General features: G+C 43.3%; 1 protein-coding gene and 2 pseudogenes across 24 annotated transcripts in view; 2 read left to right on the forward strand and 1 right to left on the reverse strand.

The window, feature by feature from the left end:
- The window catches only part of LOC310836723 (putative G-protein coupled receptor 34), a 359,394-nt gene that overhangs the window by 57,375 nt on the left and 279,352 nt on the right, over nt 1–22,667 (reverse strand). The gene's annotated exons all lie outside the window — the stretch shown is intronic.
- Nucleotides 8,358–10,141, forward strand: LOC310836174 (zinc finger protein RFP-like; annotated as a pseudogene). Its single transcript has one exon. The product of its transcript is annotated as a zinc finger protein RFP-like (transcript).
- Nucleotides 10,647–11,193, forward strand: LOC310836783 (DNA-binding protein inhibitor ID-3-A-like; annotated as a pseudogene). The gene is made up of 2 exons: nt 10,647–10,769; nt 10,835–11,193. The product of its transcript is annotated as a DNA-binding protein inhibitor ID-3-A-like (transcript).

The raw sequence follows: 22,667 nt of genomic DNA on the forward strand, positions 1-22,667 counted from the left end.
TTAATTACCCAAAGTGTATTTTTACATATATAGCAGGAGACCAAAACAGTGGAAAGAAAATACAGTCTTGAAGAGACTAGTAAATTAATTGTGATGATTATGTTGGATTTCTATTTATTTTGTTGAGTCAGAGTACTACAATCAAGCGTTAGCATATAACTGAGGATGTGACCGAGATGTGACCGAGATGTGTCCTTCCACATCTGTCACATGTCCCGCTCGGCTACCTATGGCATGCGTCTCTTACAGCTGATTGTGGCTGTCATTTGCTTCCCCATAGCAACAACCCAACAATAATTCTTGTAGCTTCCCCACCGCTATCGTCTCCACCAGTTTTCCCCAGATTTGGAGAGGGGAGGGTAATTTATTATATACATACTTTGCTTTCAGACTGCACTTCAAATGTGCAAAAGCAGCACCAGAAAAAAACAATAAGGTTAACCGTTTTTACCTGAATTGTCAAATATCTAATGACATCCCCAAAGACAAGAAAAATCTATTCCTTTACACAACAACAGCTGCCAGAATATTGATTGCAAAAAAACTGAAGGGAGGGAAAATTCCATTGGTATCAGAATGGCAAAACAAAATCGGCGAGTTTGTAGAAACAGGAAAATTGACGGCAATTATTAGAGGCCACTCAAATCAGAGAATAATTAGAGAGTGGGATGGAGTGAAGGAATAAATGAAAAAATATGGTCCCGGAATTCAAATATTAATAGAGAATGTGTAAAACATACAGGCGTAAGCAAGAAAATAATAGAATCAATTGAATAATTATTAAATTATAACAACACAACAAGATCGAAGAAGTAAAATATTGGGATCAAACATGGGTGAAGGGGAGTGGAGGTATATCGGAACCTATAATATCATTTATAATATAATTTGTTAATTGTGTTGTATTCACATAGAACAAATGGAAGCTTAGATTATTTAGATATATTTTAATTTGGGTAATCTATGTAATAGGCTTATGTTAGAAAATGAATATAGATTTTGAATTTGATGTTTGTAAAAAAAATGGTTTTGAAATAAAAAAAAATTGAATTTTTCATTCCCTCTGCAATAGAAGAGAAGAGAAGTGAAAGGCAGTTCTACATCTGGCGCAGTCATTAGGGAGGTGCATTCAGGGATCAATTAACAAAAAAAAAGGGAAGGGATCCTAACAGCCAGAAAGGGTGCTCTGCTTGGAAAGCAGCAAAAAACTGGCTGCTCCGTCCCTTCCTCCTCCTCCTCCTCCTCCTCCTCCTTCTTCTGCTGCTAATAAGACCTGGAGCAAGGCAAGCCGAGTTCCTGGCTTCATAATCGGTGGAATTTGCAAGAGGGGTGGTTTCCACAACCCCCTTCCTCTATGCTAGGTAAATAGAATTACAGGATTTCCCACAGTTTCTGCTTTCCTCTTCATAGGGGCTGCTCAAGTACTATCTTTCCTTCTCAAATAAAAAATTGTAGGTTTCTCCACAGTTTCTTTACATACATCAGCAATATGTATGCTTCAGCCTTTCCTACACCAATATGTATTCCGTTCCAAACATGCCTTCAGGTGGTACAGCCACACAGTTCACACCCTGCCTTTAATGAACTTTTCAGTTACTGCACACACTCCAAATTTGCGGAGGATGCACCTGTGTTATTCGCAGCCAGGTATTCCTAAACCCCTCAACACAAGTGTCCTTTCTGTTTTTCTGCACCCAGATTCAATCCCTTGCCAACACCTGACCAGAAGGTGCAGCCACACAACTCAGACCTTATATAAACCATGGATAGAATATAAATATCTCCTGGAACCTACAACCCCTTGGTGCATTTCACCCATCGAAACCTTTGGCGTTAGGAAGAAAAACATGAAGGGAAATTGGGCAACATATCAAATGTTATTAGGGGGGGAAATTAATAAATTAAAAGGAAAGGACTTTGACATCCATATATATTTGACAGGCTGGCTCCAATACTTCCAACTGAATGAAAGACAAGGAAAATAGGGCTTGCTGGAGAAATATCAAAACTAAAGGGAACTCTAACCCAGCCTAAAGGAAAATATCTATCTAAAATGTATAATCTCCTCCACAATTCACACCCTGCCATTATAGAACTTTTTTCTCACTTAAAACGCTCAACCTTTTCTGAGGATGAACACCTCAGAACACATAGGGACAGAGAAAACTAAAACATTCTGCAGATTGCTCCCAAATGGCAGAACATTCAGAGTGCTCCTTTAACACCATGGGGCTTCAACCATTTGTGCCATATGACCAAGTAAGGCATCTTTCCAACTGCAGCAGCCCCATTTCCTTTGTAAAACATGGAAAAAACACAGTTCCATGGAACAACAGGTAATGCCGTGTGAAAGAAACATTGAGGGGGGTGGGGGTGGACAGAAGCCCTAACAGAATAACCAGGAACACCAAAACAATAATCAACACTTCTAAATACAGCCTATGGCGCAAAACCATTCAATGTATAATCTCCTCCACAATTCACATCCTACCATCAAAGAACTTTTGTCCCACTTAAAGCACTCAACCTTTTCTGAGGATGCACACCTCAGAACACAAAGGACAGCGGAAGCTAAAAGGACAGGCCAGTGACTTCTGTCTTGCAAGTAAATTTTTCGGATGACCCAGACCTTTTCTCAAAAGGGGGGGGGGGAGAGGAAGAAAGATGGAGGAGAAATTGGAATGTTAATACTGCCCCTTCCAAATCTGGGGCAAACTGGTGGAGATGATAGTGGTGGGGAAGCTATGTAGAAAATCTTATTTTTTATAAGCCCCCGATTTCCCCCCAGTATAACTAATTTGTTTTGTAAAGTGTATTTCTACATATATAGCAGGAGACCAAAACACTGGAAAGAAAATACAGTCTTGAAGAGACTAGTAAATTAATTGTGATGACTATGTTGGATTTCTATTTATTTTGTTGAGTCAGAGTACTACAATCAAGTGTTAGCATATAACTGAGGATGCTTCTAGATTCCATGCTCTGTTTTCTGTGAAGCTCATTGTGTTTAACACAATGTGACAATTCAGGTAAAAACTGTTAACCTTATTGTTTTTTTCTGGTGCTATCAGAGTGTATGCTTTTGCACATTTGAAGTGCAGCCCGAAAGCAAATTATGTATATAATAAATTACCCTCCCCCCTCCAAATCTGGGGCAAACTGGTGGAGAAAATAGCGGTGGGGAAGCTACAATAATTATTGGAAAACACAACCCTCTGGGTTGAATACTGGCCATGGGGGCTCAATCCCCTCAATATTGAGGGGGCCCACATCCCCCATTGGGTTGCTGTTATGGGGATGCAAATGACAGCCACAATCAGCTGCAAAAGACACACGCCAGAGGTAGTGGAGCGGGACATGCGACAGTGAGGGTGTGGATAACCAAGAACAGAGCTCTCTAAACAAGAAGCGGAAGATGCTGGCTGGACAGCATGAAAACGCCCACGAGCTGAAGGAGAACCTGGACTGGCAAGAGCATGTGGTCTGAGCACCTGACATTCATTAAAATAATGAAGGATATACAATAATGAAGCCTTCATTAAAATATTAATGAGAGACCTGCTGCCTTGAACAATATCCATATTTATATTTTTTAAAGCTACAAGACAGAATTCTGTAAAGACTGCTTCTGAGAAATGGGATCGTGAGAGCTGGCATACATAACTGCCATACAGGAGGTGCAGCTGGCTTGGTCGTGGTTGTTTTTTTACCTTGGCTGCCCAGCCAATCTTTGTGATACTGCAAGCCTTTCTCAGGCTTTGCCGTGCCATGGAGAAGAATGGTTTGGAATGCCAGCCAATATGCACATTATACCTTGCGGCACAAAGGTAGCCATCACATGGAAACACCTTCACGTTGCTCTTTGTGGCTTACATTTTGTGTGCGTCACTTGTAAGTGCTCCAGGCTTCACACTTGATCAATTCTGTACTGCCCTTACAAATGTTGATTTCTAGTGCTTTTTTGGTCTAAGAAATCATGGGGTAACTTGGTTTCATCAAGTGACTATAATATTAGATGTTTAGAAAAGGGCAAAAAGAAAGTGTTTGCAACTGTGATTGTAATATTCATCTTTTTAAAATATAAACATTGCAAGTTTGGGCACGCTTACTGTATGCACAGCAGCTTGATTCTCCCGCCTTAAGGAAGGAAATCTTGCCCTTCTGCAAATCCCTGCTGGTTTCTCCTCCTTCATGGCCATGAAAGGAATCAGCCCCGTCAGATCAGTCAGGAGCTGCTAGGAAGCAGGCTGTGTGCTGCCTCTCTGATCAGAGCCTCACCATCACCTAGGGAACAAGCAACAGAACGAAGCCCCTCGGCCAGTGACTCCTGCTGCAAAGGCCTTCCATAAAATACGACGAGTATTGCCAAAAAAAGAAAACCAGAGCCCGGCTCAGGAGGAGCCCAATAACCTCCTTCACAGCATGAATGACTGCTACTCCAAGCTGCGCAAGGAGGTGCCGAGGATCCCGCAAGGCCCCAAAGTCAGCCAAGTGGAAATCTTGCAGCATCTTATCGACTACAACTTTGACCTGCAGATTGTGCTAGAGGAACAGGCGAAGAAGGGGCAAGATCCGCCTGCAGCTGGGACTTCACTACTCTCTTTAAAAGTTGCAGAGCGGGCATCTGAACTTTGCTCAAAAGAGGAGAGGAATCTCTGCCACTAACCTCTTAAAACAGACTGTAAGTATGGGATCCTGGCACTTGGTTCTCTCCAGTGAGGCAGGAGATAGAAGAGAGAGAGAAAAAATAAAGACCTGAACAGGGGAAAGGATTAGATGTTTTAATCCTGTGCATCCAGTAATGGAGAGAACTACACCATTCTCTTCCAGATAAACTGTAGAACATGGGTCTGGCCAGCCAGTTGCTGATGCCTTGACTGGTCTTCCAGAAACAACTTTGTGCCCTCAATCTGTTATTCTCTTCCAATGGCCTGAAAACAAAATTTGCAGTACAGGGAGGGGGGGCAGTGAAAGCAAGCCCACTTTTTAATAACTATGGTATTGTTGTATTAAACAAGAAGAAACTTTGCACAAGAAGAAATTTTGTGGGGTTTGTGTGTGAGACTGGGCGGATTATTATTAAAGCTCTGAACACTCAGATTTTTCATGCTAGTTTACTGGTCAGGAGATTTCTTACTGAAATCGCACACTTCCAACATTGAATGAGCTTGTGACAAATGTGGAGTAGTCTGTCATTTGTTCAGAAAAAAGGGAAACAACAACTAAAAACAACTTTGCATATATGCAGCTTTTATGTATATTTTAACATAATTTTTTTGGGGTGAGGGGGACTTTCAAGAACATGTAAAGTGAGTTGTCTTAGGGCTGTTTTGCCTCATGGTTTTTGTTGCTCAACTCTAATAGAGAGAGTTTTTTGGCATGAAGGTTGATTTCTTCATCCATGAATTGTACTTCCTTTGGTGTGTTTTTTTAAAAAAAACTTTTCCTAAAGGCTTTTTGCATAATAAATCTTAAGCTGGTGTTTCTTTAAAAAACCCAAACACACACACACACACACACACACACACACACTGCAATTTCTGCTGCAGTTTCTTAACATACATCAGCAGAGTTTATGCTTCAAGAGGAGAGAAGTGAATGGCATGGCTTCATCAGGCACAGTCATTAGGAAGGTTCATTTAGGGATTAATTAACAAAAAAGAGGAGGGGGTCCTAACAGCCAGAGAGCGCGCTCTGCTTGGAAAGCAGCAAAGCTATATGTACTCATCACTCCTTTTCTGCACCAAGATCAAATCCCTTTTCGAAAAGCCCTTAGATTGGCTAGCCATTAAGGGGTTACTTAGATTAAGATGTTGCTTGTCCAAAGATACACCCTTATGCTGCTTGGCCCCTTCAACAGCACAGTTTAGGAGTTCAACTGCCTCTTCCCAGTGGATGACTTTGTGGACTCACTCAAGTTTCTGGTGTGGCTGTGGCTGTTCACCTGTGTTTGTGTCTTATTCAAAGGCTTTGATTTCACTCTTCAGTATTCCCCTTATTTATGAAAAGCACCAGGTTAGAAGTGACCATTCTAGTGAAACTGCATCTCAAAAAGGGCATTGGCACAAGAGCCACAAGAGCCAGATTCTGGACTTGAAGAATTCCAAGCACATTGATATGGCTTTTTCATTCTCTCTGCAAGAGGAGAGAAGTGAAAGGCAGTGCTACATCTGGCGCAGTCATTAGGGAGGTGCATTCAGGGATTAATTAACAAAAAAGAGGAGGGAATCCTAACAGCCAGAAAGGGTGCTCTGCTTGGAAAGCAGCAAAGAGCTGGCTCGCTCCTTCCTTCCTTCCTTCCTTCCTTCCTTCCTTCCTTCCTTCCTTCCCCTCCTCCTCCTCCTCCTCCTTCTGCTAGTGGAGGCCTGGAACAAGGCGGGCCGAGTTCTTGGCTTCATCATGGATGCCATGGGGCCACATTCACCCCGTCCTCCCTGCCCTGCTGGTCCACGTGGCCATTTGCAGAGGGGTGGTTTCCGCAGCCCCCCACAATCCCACCCCCTTCCTCTATGCTAGGTAAATAGAATTAAAGGATTTCCCACAGTTTCTGTACAGATATCAGCTACATGAACGCTTCAGCCCTTTCCTATAGCAAGATGGATTCCCTTGCAAACACGCCATCAAGTGCTACAGGCATACAATTCAAACCCTGTGATTCAAGAACTTTTCAATTACTTAAACAGCTCTACATTTCCCACGGCGGCAGCAACACTGTCAACTTGAATGTGCAGGACATCTGTGGTTTTCTGCTCCCCCCACCTTCTTTTACTCTCACTTTCCTCCTCCATATGCTAAAACGTTCCTCTTCATACCTGCTGCTATATTACTATCTTTCCTTTTAAAATAGAAAAATTGCAGGTTTCTCCATAGTTTCTGTACATACATCAGCAATACGTATGCCTCAGCCGTTTCCTACACCAAAATGGATTCCGTTCCAAACATGCCTTCAGGTGGTACAGCACACAGTTCACACCCTGCCCTTAATGAACTTTTCAGTTACTGCACACACTCCAAATTTGAGGAGGATGCACCTGTGTTACTCGTAGCCAGGTATTCCCAAACCCCTCAAAACAAGTGTCCTTTCTCCATTTCTACACCAAGATTCAATCCCTTGCAAACACCTTCCAGAAGATGCAGCTACACAACTCAAACATTATATAAACCATGGATAAAATATATATTGGTGCATTTTACCAATTGAAGCCTTTGGTGTTAAGAAAAACATGAAGGGAAATTGGGCAAAATATAAAATGTTATTAGAGGGGGAAATTAATAAATTAAGAGGAATGGACTCTGAAATCCATATATATTTGACAGACTGGCTCCAATACTTCCAACTGAATGAAAGACAAGGAAAATAGGGTTTGCTGGAGAAATACGCCAGGCACCAAAGTCAGCCGTGGAAATCTTGCAACACGTCATAGATTCCATAGGCCCTCTCCAGTTGTACAGAAGATAAAAGAAGAGAGAGAAAAAGGACCTTGACTGGGGAAAGGATCAGATGTATTAATTCTGTGCATCCAGTAATGAAGAGACCACCATCATTCTCTTCCAGATAAACTGGAAGAGAATGGGTCTGGCCAGCCAGTTTCCGTTGCCTTGACTGGTCTTCCAGAAACAACTTTCTGCCCTCAATCTGTTATTCTCTTCCAATGGCCTGAAAAAAAAAATTGCAGGCCGGGGAGGGGGGGGCAGTGAAAGCAAGCCCACTTTTTAATAACTATCGTATTGCTGTATGAAACAAGAAGAAACTTTGCACAAGAAGAAATTTTGTGGGGGTTGTGTGTGAGACTGGGCAGGTTGTTATTATTATTATTATTTTTAAAGCTCTGAACACTCAGATTCTCCATGCTAATTTACTGGTCAGGAGATTTCTTGCTGAAATTGCACACTTCAAACATTGCAGCAGCTTGTGACAAATGTGGACTGATCTGTCAGAAAAAAGGGCAACAAAAAAACCCAACTTTGCATATATGCAGCTTGTATGTATATTTTGGATTATAGTTTTTTAACAATATTTTTGGGGGGTGAAGTGGGGGTATATGGGAACCTATAATATCATTTATAATATAATCTGTTAATTGTGTTGTATTTAAAATTGAGTTTTAAAAGTAATAAGGCTATTATTTTTGTGTTTTTTTACTTTAGTATTGTAATGTATATTTTGTGTTGTGTGTGTTATATGTTACGTTTGTGATAAATGATGAAAATAATTTTTAAAAATTGGAGGGGAAGAAGAAGTTAACCCATCGGGTGGGGAGAGCCGGTTGCGAGGGACATGGGGAACCCTTGCACCTTTTCTGCAGGGCTTGCACGGCCCCCATCTGCATTGTCTGCAAGAGGGTGAAAAAGCACAGCGAACATGAACTTATTAATCTGGACCAGGCTTCACAGTAGTTGAAGCAAATAGTCCAGTTTCTGGTGCAAGAGAGACGAGTGATTATGGAATTGAAAATGGCTGAAGAAGAAAGAGCCAGGCATATCCGGCGGAGCTAGAGGAGGAGAAGAACAAGATCATGGGCGCTTTTGAGCAGATGCGCAACTTCCTGGAGGAGCTGCAGCGCTTTTGGCTGACCGAGCTGGAGGATCTGGAGAAGGAGATGAAGAAGAAAAAGGAAAAAAATATCATCAAGCTCTCGGAGGATATCGCCGGTCTCAGTGTGAGACGCACAGAAATGGAGAAGAATTGCCAACTGGCCACTATTGAGTTCCTGAAGGGCATCGGGACTACAGTGACCAGGTTTCAGGAGCTGAAAAGAAGGCGGACACTGCTGGAAATCTCTCCAGGCATGGAAGAGAGACTCATAATTTACACTCAGAAAAATTCATTTCGGAAGGATACCATGGAGAAATGCAAAGGGCTACCGATGCAGGCACTGAACAAAGTGAGTGTCACTCTGGAGCCAGGAACAAAACACCCTTTTCTTTTTATACCGTGAAGAGTTTGAGAAGAAGAAGAGGAAGGCAGGACACGCTGGACAACCCTGGGAGATTCAACAGCATGCTCTACGTACTGGGCCATGCAAAATTCACCTCAGGAATATATTGGTGGGAGGTGGTGGTGGAAGAGGAGAAGGAGGAAAGGGAATGGGCCACCTGGGCCGTAGGGGTTGCAAAAGAGTCTGTCAGGCGCAAAGGCTTTGTCAGCATGCTTCCTTCTGAGGGGATCTGGGCCATTGGGAAGGCAAAGGATGAGTCAGCCTCATCTGATCCCTTCTGGGCTTCAACCCACCCTGAGCAGACCTCTTTGAGCTTGACTTATGAGCCCAGGAAGATCCGGGTGTCCCTAGACTATGATGAGGGTCGTGTGGAATTTTGTGATGCCCACACTAATGGCTTGATCTTCAATTTCCAACAAGCCTCATTCTCTGGGGAGAAGGTCCAGCCCTTTTCCCATGCTTGGTGGGGAGTTGGTCTGAAGTGTTGATTCCTGGGGACGATCCTCACCGCTCTCAGCTCTGCCACCCCCACCCTGAGAGGAGGTGGCAGCCTAGCATTTTCTCCGCAGCGTTATGAGTTTGTGGGTGCCAGACATCCTAAATTTCTGGATCCAGTAAATGTTAGAATTTAACCGGCGTGTGGTGTGTTAGAACTGGATGCCAGACAGTAGGTTTAGCAAGCATTAAAATACAAGCCAGGCCAGCTTCCCCATGTCGGGAAAGTGCCTGGGAGACGAGACATGGCTCTCACACCATTATTTTGTACAACTTTATTTTGTACAGCTTTATTTTGTGCAACTGAAAAACTTTAAAATGTTAATAATAAAAGAACTACGTGGTGGAAGGAAGAAAAGAAGGAAGGAATGGGCCATTAAGAAAAGTCAAGGGGAATGGGTTTCTGGACCAGATAGCTGCTGGGTGGGGCCCCTGCTGCAGTTCTGAGTTAGTTCAGAAAACAAAGCAAAGTTTGAAAGGAGAGTCTTCACAATGGGTGACCTAGGGGGAAGAGGTTGCAGTCTGGTAAAGGCGGCAAGCTGGGGAGAGTGTCAGAGCAGGATGGTTGATGTTATTTTGAATCCTAAACTGCAGCTATGGAAGAGTTTGTTTTTTGAAAAATAAAGAAATAAAAAACCCTTAAAAAAGAAGAGGAAGAGGGGGAAACAACCAGGTGTACAATGGAAATTGAATAATATTGTATAAAAATGATAATATAAGAGCATTTAGTTAGAAGACTTTGAAATTGAGATAAAATAATGTAATTGAATTAGTAAATGCTTAAAGAACCAGAAGGGGAAGTTGAGGGGAGTCTTTGGGTGAGGGGAGAACTGGATTTTATGTCATCCTTTTCTCTTCTTCTGGTTAAGATGATTATGCTGATTTTAACATTGCATAACTGTAAAACCCAATTTTAAAAATTTAAAGAGGAAGAGGAAGAGGAGGAAAACTACCGCTCAACTTTATGATCAGTAAAAGTAAAAGTATTTGCTACTGCAAAGTTAGCATTTCTGTTTTTAAAATATATACATGGGGCTTTTTTGCAAAGGGAAGCATTTTCTGCGTGCACACAATAGAGAATCAACCAGGTTGGCAAGCAAGGGGCAGTATCGATCTCTCTCTCTCTCGAGGTTGCTTGCTTGCTTCTCCTGCCTTAAGGAAGGAAATCCTGCCCTTCTGCAAATCCCTGCTGGTTTCTCCTCCTTCATGGCCATGAAAGGAATCAGCCCCGTCAGATCAGTAAGGAGCTGCTAGGAAGCAAGCTGTGTGCTGCCTCTCTGATCAGAGCCTCACCATCACCCAGGGAACGAACAACAGAACGAAGCCCCTCGGACAGTGACTCCTGCTGCACAGGCCTTCAATAAAATGCGATGAGTCTTGCCAAAAAAAGAAAACCAGAGCCCAGCTCAGGAGGAGCCCAAGGACCTCCTTTACAACATGAATGACTGCTACTCCAAGCTGCGCGAGCTGGTGCCGAGGATCCCGCAAGGCCCTAAAGTCAGCCAAGTGGAAATCTTGCAGCATGTCATCGACTATATCTTTGACCTGCAGATTGTGCTAGAGGAACAGGCGAAGAAGGGGCAAGATCCGCCTGCAGCTGAGACTTCCCTACTCTCTTTAAAAGCTGCAGAGCAGGCATCCGAACTTTGCTCAAAAGAGGAGAGGAATCTCTGCCACTAACCTCTTAAAACAGACTGGAAGTGTGGGATCCTGGCACTTGGTTCTCTCCAGTGAGAAAGGTGATAGAAGAGAGAGAGAGAATAAAGACCTGAACAGGGGAAAGGATCAGATGTTTTAACCCCGTGCATCTAGTAATGGAGAGGACTCCACCATTCTCTTCCAGATAAATTGTAGAACATGGGTCTCCAATTTGGAAGGAGGTAGACTCCACCGTGGGAGCAGGGCCGGGACGGGAGAGTGCTAGAGTCCTGTCTAGTCATGTTATATGGGATCAATTCCAATCTGTTATCTCTTAGGATGCGGACAGGCTGCTTGGACGAGTGAAACCAACCAGCTTTTTCTTGATCCTTGTCCATCCTGGCTGATAACAGCAAGCCGGAAACAATGATGCCCTGCACCAGGCCAAACAAGAAGCGAATGAGTACCGCAGGCAAATTCAGAGTCTCACCTGTGAAGTGGATGCACTTAAAGGAACTAACAAATCCCTTGAACGTCACATGCGAGAGATGGAGGAGAACTTTAATCTTGAAGCTGCTAACTACCAAGACAACATTACCCGACTCTAGGAAGTGATCCAAAACATGAAGGAAGAAATGGCTCGTCATCGGCATGAGTACCAAGACCTGCTGAATGTAAAGATGGCTCTTGATATTGAGATTGCCACCTACAGGAAACTGCTGGAAGGAGAAGAGAGCAGAATCACAATGCCCATTCCGACTTTTGCATCCCTGAACTTCACTTGTTCTGTTCTCAGATTGGAGACAGCCTCCCACCTCCTTCTTCCCAACCTGTGGAAGGACCAGACTCAAATTCCTCACCTCTTGACCCCTCAGCAAATCTCCAAGCTACAACCCCAGGGTGAAGTGCAAACCTCAAGCCCACAAGTCATGTGCCCTTAACTAAGTTTTACAGTCAGAGGCTGCTATCTAAAGAAGTATTTCCCATTTCTAGGGAGGCCACTTCAACTTCATCTAGCACTCAGTCACTTTCTTCACTGTCTTCCCAGTGCTCCTGGGCAAGCTCTACGGGCTCACTGACATCCCTGAGGTCCATAGACTATGCTGCCAACCACAGGGCAGACGATTTCCGCAAGCTGAAGAAGGAGAGGGAATTCCACTACTTTGTCATCCAGTTCAAGCTGAATCACATGATTTCCATCTTGTCTAGGAGGGGAAACAAGGCAGAAAACTACATAGGCTGCCTTTCCCAGTGAGGTGCAACTTAAAGCCTAGGCAGCGGATCAGCAAGAGCCTCATAAACCTCAGAGACTTTGCACTGGGGGTGCTGCTAACTTAGTGGTTGTTGTTTTTTTAACTTGGCTGCCCTGCCATCTTTGTGATACTGCAAGCCTTTCTCAGGCTTTGACGTGCCATGGAGAAAAATGGTTTGGAATGCCAACCAATATGCACATTTTACCTTGTGGCACAAAGGTAGCCATCACATAGAAACACCTTCACGTTGCTCTTTGTGGCTTACATTTTGTGTGTGTCACTTGTAAGTGCTCCAGGCTTCACACTTGGTCATTTCTGTACTGCCCTTACAAATGTTGCTTTTGTGGTCTGAGATATCATGGGCTAACTTGGTTTCATCAAGGGACTATAATATTAGCCGTTTAGAAAGTGCAAACAGAAAAAGTGTGATTGTAGTAATCATCTTTTTAAAATATAAACATTGCAAGTTCTTCCACAGTTTCCGTATGCACATCAGCTATATGTAATAAATAAACCATCATCATCATCTTTATACCCCACCCATTCGGCTGCCTTTCCCAAGGGACTCTGTGGGGCTTAGAGCATATCTAAAAACATCCAGCATTAAAAATCTCCTGATACATGGCTCAGGAGATCGAGAGGGAGAAGAAAGAGAAGGCAGGAAGGGTAACCATGTCAGACCACTAACTCCTCGAAATACAAATGTCTTCCGGATAGATTGCCCATAAACTCCACCCCTTGGTCCAACACGGTTACCTCTTCCATGCTTAGCTAATCTGTTTCGCTTTCCCTCTCTGAGGAAAAAAACCTGTACCTTTTCCCCGTACAAATGTTTAACTTTAACATATAAAACACACACTAATATAAGCAACATCAAAATACCAAAAAACAGTATAATCACAGGGTGCCAAGCCAAATTTAAAATGTTGGTCATGGTAGGGCTCCAGCCTGAAAAGATGTCCCACAAATGGATTTTTCATTCTCTCTGCAAGAGGAGAGAAGTGGATGGCAGTGCTACATCTGGCGCAGTCATTAGGGAGGTGCATTCAGGGATTAAACAAAAAAAAGAGGAAGGGATCCTAGCAACCAGAAAGGGTGCTCTGCCTGAAAAGCAGCAAAGAGCTGGCTGCTCCGTCCCGTCCTGCTTCTGCTGCTGGTTTTGGGTTTGCTGGAGAAATATCAAATACTCTTATATACAACCCTTTATCCCCCTGCTTCTCCCCCCCCCCCTTTCCTTCAGAAATGCAGTGGCAAAGGTCTAAATAAAAACCCCAGGATGAAGCGCAAACCTCAACCCCTCAGGCCATGTGTCGTTAACCAAGTTTTAGAGTCAGTGGAAATATTTGCTACTTCAATGGTACTATTTTTCTAATATAGAATTACAGGGTTTTGCACAGTTTCTGGCCTTTTCTACACCAAGATTGATTTATTCCTCCTTTATTATATTTATTCCTCTCACCATAACAGGTTTCCAAACAAATAAACAACTTTTAACCAAGGGGAAGCAACCAGAATGATTGGCAACTCAAACTAGAGCAAACTAGAGCAAAATCCTCAGTTTTTTAAACCACATCTTAAGCCAGCCTATGGGACCAAACAATTAATTTGACTCAGGGAACAGGCAGCCGAGTGGGACATACGACTGATGTAGATGAAGACATCTAGGCCACATTGAGAAAGTTGACCACACAGTGCCAAGGAAATGGGACTGGTCAGTGAGGCAAAGATGGAGGAAAAATGGGAATGTTAATTACCCCCCCCCAAAAAAAAAATCTGGGGCAAACTGGTGGAGACGATAGCGGTGGGGAAGCTAGGTAGCTGAGCGGGACATGTGACAGATGTGGACGGACACATCTCGGTCACATCGAGAGATATAACTTCACAGAAAAGTGGGACTGGCAAGGGAAATGGCCCACTAGTCGTGGATGAGGGAGAGGAATGGGAAGTTCAGATGTGTAGTTCTGATTCTGCAGTTTGATTGCACCCAAATGGCAGAACATTCAGAGTGCCAAGTAAGGCAAGTAAGCCCTAACAGAATCATCAGGAAAAAGAAAGCAATAATCACCACATCTGAATACAGTCTATGGCACAAAACCATTAAATTCTTCATGCCCCTGCTATTTGCAGAATCTACTGATCCCAGGAGATCAAAATCTTGCCTCAGTTGGTTGGAATCACTGACTGCAGGTACAAGGCAGGACACACTGAGCAGACCTCCTGGCCACCCAGGGATTTAGCCCCCTCAGTATTTCTAAATAGTCTGCAACACTGTCAACTTGAATGTGCTGGACTTCTGTGGTTCTCTGCCTATCCCCACATTCTTTTGCTCCCACTTTCCTCCCCCATATCCTAAAACTTTCCTCTTCATAGCTGCTGCTCAAGTACTATCTTTCCTTTGAAAATAAAAAATTGCAGGTTTCTCCACAGTTTCTGTACAACCACTTCAGAATGTGTAAAACATACAGGCGTAAGCAAGAAAATAATAGAATCAATTGAATAATTATTAAATTATAACAACACAACAAGATCGAAGAAGTAAAATATTGGGATCAAACATGGGTGAAGGGGAGTGGGGCTATATGGGAACCTATAATATCATTTATAATATAATTTGTTAATTGTGTTGTATTCACATAGAACAAATGGAAGCTTAGATTATTTAGATATATTTTAATTTGGGTAATCTATGTAATAGGCTTATGTTAGAAAATGAATATAGATTTTGAATTTGATGTTTGTAAAAACCCTAACCCGTGGATTTTAGTAGGGGCAGAGAGCTGCTAGTGCGAGTGCGCCCCCCGCCCAAGTTGCGCCCGGTGCGGCCGGCACCCCTGGCACCCCCCACGCTACGCCACTGGGTTAAACTGTGAAAGTGAAAGGCAGTTCTACATCTGGCGCAGTCATTAGGGAGGTGCATTCAGGGATCAATTAACAAAAAAAAGGGAAGGGATCCTAACAGCCAGAAAGGGTGCTCTGCTTGGAAAGCAGCAAAGAACTGGCTGCTCCGTCCCTTCCTCCTCCTCCTCCTCCTTCTTCTGCTGCTAATAAGAACTGGAGCAAGGCAAGCCGAGTTCCTGGCTTCATAATCGGTGGAATTTGCAAGAGGGGTGGTTTCCACAACCCCCTTCCTCTATGCTAGGTAAATAGAATTACAGGATTTCCCACAGTTTCTGCTTTCCTCTTCATAGCTGCTGCTCAAGTACTATCTTTCCTTTTCAAATAAAAAATTGTAGGTTTCTCCACAGTTTCTTTACATACATCAGCAATATGCATGCTTCAGCCTTTCCTACACCAATATGTATTCCGTTCCAAACATGCCTTCAGGTGGTACAGCCACACAGTTCACACCCTGCCTTTAATGAACTTTTCAGTTACTGCACACACTCCAAATTTGCGGAGGATGCACCTGTGTTATTCGCAGCCAGGTATTCCTAAACCCCTCAACACAAGTGTCCTTTCTGTTTTTCTGCACCCAGATTCAATCCCTTGCCAACACCTGACCAGAAGGTGCAGCCACACAACTCAGACCTTATATAAACCATGGATAGAATATAAATATATCCTGGAACCTACAACTCCTTGGTGCATTTCACCCATCGAAGCCTTTGGCTTTAGGAAGAAAAACATGAAGGGAAATTGGGCAACATATCAAATGTTATTGGGGGGGGGGATTAATAAATTAAAAGGAAAGGACTTTGACATCCATATATATTTGACAGGCTGGCTCCAATACTTCCAACTGAATGAAAGACAAGGAAAATAGGGCTTGCTGGAGAAATATCAAAACTAAAGGGAACTCTAACCCAGCCTAAAGGAAAATATCTATCTAAAATGTATAATCTCCTCCACAATTCACACCCTGCCATTATAGAACTTTTTTCTCACTTAAAACGCTCAACCTTTTCTGAGGATGAACACCTCAGAACACATAGGGACAGAGAAAACTAAAACATTCTGCAGATTGCTCCCAAATGGCAGAACATTCAGAGTGCTCCTTTAACACCATGGGGCTTCAACCATTTGTGCCATATGACCAAGTAAGGCATCTTTCCAACTGCAGCAGCCCCATTTCCTTTGTAAAACATGGAAAAAACACAGTTCCATGGAACAACAGGTAATGCCGTGTGAAAGAAACATTGAGGGGGGTGGGGGTGGACAGAAGCCCTAACAGAATAACCAGGAACACCAAAACAATAATCAACACTTCTAAATACAGCCTATGGCGCAAAACCATTCAATGTATAATCTCCTCCACAATTCACATCCTACCATCAAAGAATTTTTGTCCCACTTAAAGCACTCAACCTTTTCTGAGGATGCACACCTCAGAACACAAAGGACAGCGGAAGCTAAAAGGACAGGACAGTGACTTCTGTCTTGCAAGTAAATTTTTCGGATGACCCAGACCTTTTCTCAAAAGGGGAGGAAGAGGAAGAAAGATGGAGGAAAAATTGGAATGTTAATACTGCCCCTTCCAAATCTGGGGCAAACTGGTGGAGACGATAGTGGTGGGGAAGCTATGTAGAAAATCTTATTTTTTATAAGCCCCCGATTTCCCCCCAGTATAACTAATTTGTATTGTAAAGTGTATTTCTACATATATAGCAGGAGACCAAAACACTGGAAAGAATATACAGTCTTGAAGAGACTAGTAAATTAATTGTGATGACTATGTTGGATTTCTATTTATTTTGTTGAGTCAGAGTACTACAATCAAGCATTACCATATAACTGAGGATGCTTCTAGATTCCATGCTCTGTTTTCTGTGAAGCTCATTGTGTTTAACACAATGTGACAATTCAAGTAAAAACTGTTAACCTTATTGTTTTTTTCTGGTGCTGTCAGAGTGTATGCTTTTGCACATTTGAAGTGCAGCCCGAAAGCAAATTATGTATATAATAAATTACCCTCCCCTCTCCAAATCTGGGGAAAACTGGTGGAGACGATAGCGGTGGGGAAGCTACAATAATTATTGTTGGGTTGTTGCTATGGGGAAGCAAATGACAGTCACAATCAGCTGTAAGAGACGCATGCCATAGGTAGCCGAGCAGGACATGTGACAGATATGGAAGGACACATCTCGGTCACATCGAGAGATATAACTTCACAGAGAAGTGGGACTGGCAAGGGAAATGGCCCGCTAGTCGTGAATGAGGTAGAAGAATGGGAAGTTCAGATGTGTAGTTCAGATTCTGCAGTTTGATTGCACCCAAATGGCAGAACATTCAGAGTGCTCCTTGCAGGCTTGTCTTAAACTTTAATACCAGGGGGCTCCAACAATTTGTGCCATATGACCAAGTAAGGCATCTTTCCAATTGCAGCAGCCCCGTTTACTGTATTGTTTCTGTTCAAATGAGAGGGGGTGTTAGGAAAATGTTATTTAAGAAACAGATAAAAGTTCCTGGAAGCTTTAAAATGGGTTCCAGAATTCTCTTTAGTGCCTAGGAGTGGCACTCTAGGATTGATTGGTGTCCCCTGGAGGTGCAAATAAAGGGAGGAAGTTGCAGGCTGCAATGTCAGTACAAGGAAAGCACACACACACCAAACACACACAACACACAAGACAATGTGTGCTGCCAATGGAAGTAAGACAATGTGTGCTGCATGAAATGTAGCTAAATTCTGTGCGTCTGCAATCAATCGCTGGAAGCAAGTGGTATCCTATAATGTTCAAACCCCTAAATGTTAATTACAGGGGACACGCTAACAATTAATTTTAATTTTTATATTTAAAGCCTTGATATATTCATATTGTCCCTTGTATTTCTGATATTTTTTATGATCTGTGATACTGTGTGTGTTGACGCTGGTCTGTAACCGTATTAATAAATTCATTCAATGTGTGCTGCTGATACTGTGAGTTTTGCTGTGTCAGGATTGTTAAGTACTGGACTGAGATTATTCTGTGCTGGATATATAAAGAAGGAATATAAATTTTCATTGTCGCATTTAACTTGTCTTAAAAGGTGGAGAGAGAAATCTAGTATTTGGACTTAGCAAAAAAAGAAAAGAAAAGAAATGGGGGGTGGGGGAAAGAGCAAACCCTAGCGACGGAAAATTGTGCATATCCTGCAACTTTGTATAACAATAGCTTCAAAAGGAATAAGTGGTTTATTAATAAATGAAGGAAAAAAGAATATTTTTTCTTTAACTTCTGGTAAGAAACCATTCTAATATTCTATGTGTAAAAAGTCTCTGCATTATATTGTAATTTGATTTTTTTGTAATTAAGACAAAAACCTCATGCACTCTGCAAAACAAGACCAAGAAAGAATTTAAACAGCTTCTTCCTGCTGCTCTCATTCACCGTGTTGAGTGTTGTGAGTGTGGTGGCTTGCATTGCCTTGGTCCGCCTCTCAGGGACCATCCAGTAGAGGGTGGGAAAAGCCATTCCTTGGACAGTTCTTCATTCAGTGGGACTTGAAAATAAAGACATTTTTCACATCCAAAAAAACAGAATTTTCATTCTGTCTGCAAAAGGAGAGAAGAAAGATGCAGTGCTTCATCAGGCACAATCATTAGAGAGGTTCATTCCGGGATTAATTAACAAAAAAGAAGATGGGATTCTAACAGCCAAAAAGGCTGCATCATACTCGTGTTTCGCAACCCTTTCTCGTGCCTGTCTCTCTCTGAAAAGCTTAGTACAAAATATTGAAAAGCTTAGTACTAAAAAGAAAAGCTTAGTACTTGGCAAAAGTCCCAAGTTAAACCCAGGGGTGAATTGCAAACCTCAACCACTCGAGTCAAGTTCATTGCCGATGGCCCAGCCGAGGGGAATGGAGCTTTCGCCTGGCCAAGCCGTTGAATAGGTTCTGGGTCGTACCCTGGGAGGATTCCTATGTCGGGAAAAGTATTCCTGAGTGGGTCACTCCATTGTTGCAGCCCCGCAGACTAGACAGGAGGGGTATGACCAGAAGGGACCACCGCAATGAACAAGGGAAGAGGACAACTATCGAGAGCCGGAGCGCCCACCCCAGGAAAGTCGCTGACCAACGATGTATCGACCGCCTAGCGCAGCCCAGATATACTCGCCAGAAAGGTCTTGGGAGCCCCGCGGGCCAGTTCAGTGGTACAAGGAAGAGGAGGGGTACGGGCTGCATCCCAGAACCTCTTACAGGTATGAAGGGCAGGAACCTCAGCGTCCGGATGGACAAGCCCCGAGTTATCACCCTGCCCCAAGGTACAGCCATAGGCGCCAACTCCATGGGGCCTGAGGGGCCCGAGCCCCCTCAAAAAATTGTTTGGGGGGGCTCTGCCCCCCCCAATAATTTAAGAAAATTATTAGTTATATTATGCTTTGTAAAATCACAAAATTATGTTGGTATTTTTTATTTTCCTTGTTTGACGATAGTTACCTTTTAAAATACATTCAGTAATGAGTTAAAACAAATAATTATTACAGTAGTAAAAGAGGCGGCGCGAGTAGTTTTGCTCGGTGTGTGCGACTGGCGCAGCCCCTCTTTCCTTTTCCTCTCTTCTGCTCTCCCGCCGGGCGCCTGAGGGAGAGTTACTTAGCGGTTCTGAGGAGCCGCTGTGGTTTCGGCAGGGGAAAAACCGCCGCCCGCGAACCGCCGAGCTCCCTCTCTCTTTCCAGCCTCTCTCTCTCTCTCTCTCTCTCTCTCTCTCTCTCTCTTGCTATGGCCAAGGAGGAGAAGAAGCCCTTCAGCCAGTCTATGGCTGAGTGGCGGAGGTTCATCTACAACCCCAACAGCGGCGAGTTCCTGGGGCGAACGGCCAAGAGCTGGGGTGAGGAGGGGGAGCGAGCGAGCGCATGTGCGCGGGGAAGGGAGGGGAGGGGGCGGCCGGCACGAGGGGCGGTGGGAGGCGAGGCGCGGCGGGCACTTGCCTTGCCCACCACGCATCTCTCTCCTTCCAGAAGCTGGCGAGGGGGCCACGAGGCGGGTGGCAGCAGCAGCAACGGGCCGGGAGCGGCTCTTAGAAAACTTCCTGGGGCAGGACCCCGGTATGGGCCCCTCCAATATTTTTTATAAGTCGGCGCCCCTGGGTACAGCTATGACTAAGAGGCACGAGATGTGGTTCCAACGGGCGTTACTCCTGAGTTTACCCTGAGGGATTTTGACTTACGTCTTTTCCCTGCGTATAAACCCCCCATTGATTTCCTGAGCTATCTGACTTTATTCGAACTAACGTGCTGGAAACTGGGAGTCCCCTCAAGACAGTATATGTCTTTTCTGAGGGCGTTGATTAGTGGGAAGTTGGTGGATCTCGTGGGCCATCTTCCTTTGTCCCATGCGCTAGACTATGAACGGTATAAACGCCTTGCTTTGCAAAGATATGCACTGTATGCGGAAACCTACATACGCGCTTTCCAGAAGGTTGATAAAACTGCTTCTTCTGAGTCTACCATTGGTAGCTGCGAAGGTGGCGCAAAATTTCAACTTTTGGCTGTCTGCAAGGAGGTAGATACATTTGAGGGACTGAGGCAGTTGGTTATTAAAGAACAGTTTCTTTTTGGGGCTATTATCCTGCCCAACCCTGCTGTAGATCACCTCATGAAATCTTTCAGCCTAATATCTAATGACATCCCCAAAGGCAAGAAAAATCTATTCCACAACAGCAGCTGCCAGAATATCCCATCACTATTAGGATGACAAAAAACCTCGGCAAGTTTGTAGAAATGGCAAAATTGAAAGCAATTATTAGAGGCCACTCAAATCAGAGAATAATTAGTAAGTGGGATGGAGTGAAGGAAAACATGAAAAAATATAGTTCCGGAATTGAAATATTAATAGAGAATGTGTAAAACGTGCAGGGGTAAGCAAGAAAATAATACTAGAAGCAATTGAATAATTATTAAATTATAACAACACAACAAGATGGAAGAAGTAAAATATTGAGATCACACATTGGTGAAGGGGAGTGGGGGGTATATGGGAACCTATAATATAATTTATAATATAATTTGTTAATTGTGTTGTATATACATAGAGCAAAGCAAGCCTAGAGCAATTAGATTTGTTTTAATTTAGGTAATCTATGTAATAGGCTTGTGTTAGAAAATGAGTATGGATTTTGAATTTGATGTTTGTAATATTTTTTGGTTCTGAAATAAAAATTAAAAAAGGAAAAAGAAACCATTTGCAGCCTCTGGAGTCAGCCAGCAAGTGATCCCCAAGACTCAGATTCTGGACTTGAAGAATCCCAAGCACATTTATCTGGATTTTTCATTCTCTCCGCAAGAGAAGAGAAGTCAAAGGCTGTGCTACATCTGATGCAGTCATTAGGGAGGTGCATTCAGGGATTAATTCCCAAAGAAGCGGAGGGGATCCTAACAACCAGAAAGGGTGCTCTGCTTGGAAAGCAGCAAAGAGCTGGCTGCTCCGTGCCTTCCTCCTCCTCCTCCTCCTCCTCCTCCTCCTCTTCCTTCTTCTTCTGCTGCTGCTAATGAGACCTGGAGCAAGGCAAGCCGAGTTCCCGGCTTCATCATTGGTGCCATTTGCAGAAGGGTGGTTTCCACACAGCCCCACCATCCCACCCCCTTCCTCTATGCTAGGTAAATAGAATTACAGGATTTCCCACAATTTCTGTTTTCCTCTTCATAGCTGCTGCTCAAGTACTTTCTTTCCTTTTGAAATAAAAAATTGCAGGTTTCTCCACAGTTTGTTTACATACATCAGCAATATGCATGCTTCAGCCTTTCCTACACCAATATGTATTCTGTTCCAAACATGCCTTCAGGTGGTACAGCCACACAGTTCACACCCTGCCTTTAATGAACTTTTCAGTTACTGCACACACTCCAAATTTGCGGAGGATGCACCTGTGTTATTCGCAGCCAGGTATTCCTAAACCCCTCAACACAAGTGTCCTTTCTGTTTTTCTGCACCCAGATTCAATCCCTTGCCAACACCTGACCAGAAGGTGCAGCCACACAACTCAGACCTTATATAAACCATGGATAGAATATAAATATATCCTGGAACCTACAACTCCTTGGTGCATTTCACCCATCGAAGCCTTTGGCTTTAGGAAGAAAAACATGAAGGGAAATTGGGCAACATATCAAATGTTATTGGGGGGGGGATTAATAAATTAAAAGGAAAGGACTTTGACATCCATATATATTTGACAGGCTGGCTCCAATACTTCCAACTGAATGAAAGACAAGGAAAATAGGGCTTGCTGGAGAAATATCAAAACTAAAGGGAACTCTAACCCAGCCTAAAGGAAAATATCTATCTAAAATGTATAATCTCCTCCACAATTCACACCCTGCCATTATAGAACTTTTTTCTCACTTAAAACGCTCAACCTTTTCTGAGGATGAACACCTCAGAACACATAGGGACAGAGAAAACTAAAACATTCTGCAGATTGCTC

The sequence above is a fragment of the Podarcis gaigeae genome (assembly GCF_964106915.1).
Source record: "Podarcis gaigeae genome assembly, chromosome: Z".
NCBI lineage: Eukaryota > Metazoa > Chordata > Lepidosauria > Squamata > Lacertidae > Podarcis > Podarcis gaigeae.